The 3137-nt window shown below is 37.6% G+C and overlaps 1 pseudogene; it reads left to right on the top strand.

Annotated features, from left to right (window-relative positions):
• The first annotated feature begins 219 nt into the window (after window positions 1–219).
• On the top strand, window positions 220–1519 carry LOC133284095 (ethylene-responsive transcription factor 1A-like; annotated as a pseudogene).
• Window positions 1520–3137: the final 1618 nt, after the last annotated feature.

Below are 3137 nucleotides of genomic sequence, written 5' to 3' on the forward strand. Positions count from 1 at the left end.
TTGCCGTTTACACTTTACACATGCGAAACTTCATAGAAGCTAGGATGAAGACCCCAACATGGAATAAAATAATAATCACCATCCACATATTATTTTAAATTAAAATAAATTCAAAATTCTATAGATAGATGATTAATCCAAGTGCAAGTGCATGAACCTACAATCCTATAAATACCCATTAATTCTTCACATTTTAAATTCGAATGTTCAATACCTTATTTCAAAAAACCACAATTTTCTTCTTTCTTTCTCTCTTTCTGTGTTGTGCAAAGCAAATCCGCACAATCCAATAGGAAACGTCGGTCGCCGGAGACAGATAAAACGTACGGCCACGACATGTACGAACAGAGTGCCCACGAGTCCGATTTGGCTCTTTTGGACTCCATTCGCCGCCACTTGCTCGGCGAATCCGAATCCATATTCGGAGCTCCGAAAACCGGTTCGGGTAATGACCGGGTTTATTCTCGGAGCTCCAGTTTCAGTAGCTTGTACCCGTGTTTGAGTGACAATTGGGGCGAATTGCCACTCAAGGAGGACGATTCAGAGGACATGCTACTCTACGGCGTGCTCCGTGACGCCGTCAATGTCGGGTGGGTCCCATCTCTCGACGCCGGGTCACCCGAAAGCATATCGTCGGGTTTCCCGTTAGAGATTGTTGTCAAGCCGGAACCGGAAATCTTGCCGGCGGAAAACAGCCCCCCCGTGTTTGTGGCGGCGCCTCCGGTGATCACGCAGGCGACGAAGGCTGCTCCGGCGAAGGGTAAGCACTACCGCGGCGTTAGACAACGGCCGTGGGGAAAGTTCGCGGCGGAGATCCGAGACCCGGCAAAGAACGGGGCTCGGGTTTGGCTCGGAACATTCGAGACGGCAGAGGACGCCGCGCTGGCTTACGATCGAGCCGCGTACCGGATGCGAGGCTCGAGAGCTTTGCTGAATTTTCCTCTTCGGGTCAACTCCGGCGAACCCGACCCGGTCAGGGTGACTTCTAAGCGTTCTTCTTCTTCTTCTTCGTCGTCGTCGGAGAGTGGGTCACCGGTGAAGCGGAAGAAGTTGGGGACAGCTCAGGGGATATTAAAAACGGGGCAAGTGGGAAGTCAAGTGGCACAGAGTACACGTGGAGAACAGTTATTGGTCAGCTAATGCGCAGTGCCGACAAGGATGCAATGTGGTTCCGTACTGTGAGAAATTTTATGCACTATTGAGTTACTTAAATCGACTTTGTAATTATCCGAGATGCCGTGTGGCACTGTCTGTTCCCTTGTGCCACTTGCATACCCATCCAACCAATTTTGGAGCCAAGAGAAAAGGCACATGATGAAGGACAAGATTTTAGTAGAAAGATGTGAATTAATTGAGATGGTGACTCATGAGAAAATGAGCAAGAGGGAGGAGATATAGAGAGAGAGAATGAGATGCTGAAATTTGGAAGATAATGAGGGAGGTGAGGTTATGTAATTTGGCTTTGTGAATACAAAATTTGTTAGTTGTTTGTTCAAAAATATGAATAATGAATGTGTTAATTGTGATAAATGAGATAAGAGCTCAACTGTTTATTCTCCAATTGGAAATTATGTAAAACTGTTCAAGAACAAGACTAGAAAACCTTTCTAATTTTTATCAATCTATAATAAATGGAAAAAAATATTTTCTTTTAAAATGATATAAATTGTGTTATTTTAAATGAGATAAAAAAATAAAAAATAAAAATCATGGAGAGAGAAAGACTACTACGTTAAAATGATTTAAATGGTGAAAGCAGCAAATGGTCTAGAGTGAAATGTAATTGGATTATTACATTAAAATTTCTTATTTAATAAACCCTATAGGAACTTATGGTCCTTAATTCCATGTGTTTATATTTGATGAAGACAAGAAGACAACACTGCCACCGTTGTTAAATCCCTGGTATATGATACGCTTACATTTAAAATAATCAGGTTGACTAATTGGTTGCCATTTTATCTTATAATACATGGGAAGTGAAAAGGAAATAATAAAGTTTGATAATGTATGAATATCTTAGAAATATAAAGGTATGTTAATAACTTTTGTTACTCTCAATGTGGTTTCTCCCATTTGCACTCATTAAACACCCTCAATAGTATGGTAAATAATAGGTTCCTTATTTACAAAAAAAATAAAATAATAGGTTCCTTTCTTTACTTTAGAACAACATGATAATATACTCATTTTCTTGTAATCATACTTAATTCAATCTGCCTTTTTTACTTTATAAGTGAACGCTTGATTTATATTACGAAGAGTTGCATTTTCGTCATTTCAAATGTTTTTTCGCTAGCACATTTTTTTGTTGTTGTGTTCGGCGATGATTTCAAGAAAAATGTATCCATAGTTATATTATAGGGTTCATTTTTCTACCGTGAATGCAGATAAATTATCTGCGTTGAGCCCAAAATAATATTATTTTAGGAAGAAATTAAAGTATTTTTTATAATTTTAATTTATTCCAGGATTATAATAGTCTTTACCGTTATAATTTTTTAATTTTCAACTCCAAAATGATGTTATTTTGAAAGTGAATGGAGATAACTTATCTGCATTCATTGTAGACACATTAAAGCCTATATTATGGGTTCATTTTATTTTGCAGTGAATGGAGATAAATTATCTGAGTTGAACCCAAAATGACATCGTTTTGGGACAGAAATCAATATGTTTTTGTAATTTTAATTTATTCCAGGGTTATAATAATCTTTATCATTATACTATTTAATCTTTCAACCCAAAACGATGTCATTTTAGGAATGAGTGGATATAACTTATTTGCATTCACTATAGAAACATTAAAGCCTATATTATGAGTTCATTTTTTCTGCAGTGAATGCAGATAAGTTATCTGCATTAAGCCTCCAAAACGATATCGTTTGGGAACAGAAATCAAGGTATTTTATAATTTTAATTTATTTGTGTTATAATACTATAAATATTTTAATTTAAGGGTAACAATTTTCTCCTATTACAAGAGGAAACTATTATCTCCGGCAGACACAAATATGCAGGTGGGGCCCACCGATGCGGGGAGAAAAAAAATCAAAGTGACCGCCTTGGTGTGTGAGTATAGGAGATAATTTTTTCCTCGTGTTACATGATAAATCTAATACCCTTAATTTAATGCT

This window comes from Gastrolobium bilobum, unplaced genomic scaffold (assembly GCF_033153095.1).
Source record: "Gastrolobium bilobum isolate Gb01-03AN ecotype WA unplaced genomic scaffold, APGP_CSIRO_Gbil_v1 utg6668, whole genome shotgun sequence".
Lineage (NCBI taxonomy): Eukaryota > Viridiplantae > Streptophyta > Magnoliopsida > Fabales > Fabaceae > Gastrolobium > Gastrolobium bilobum.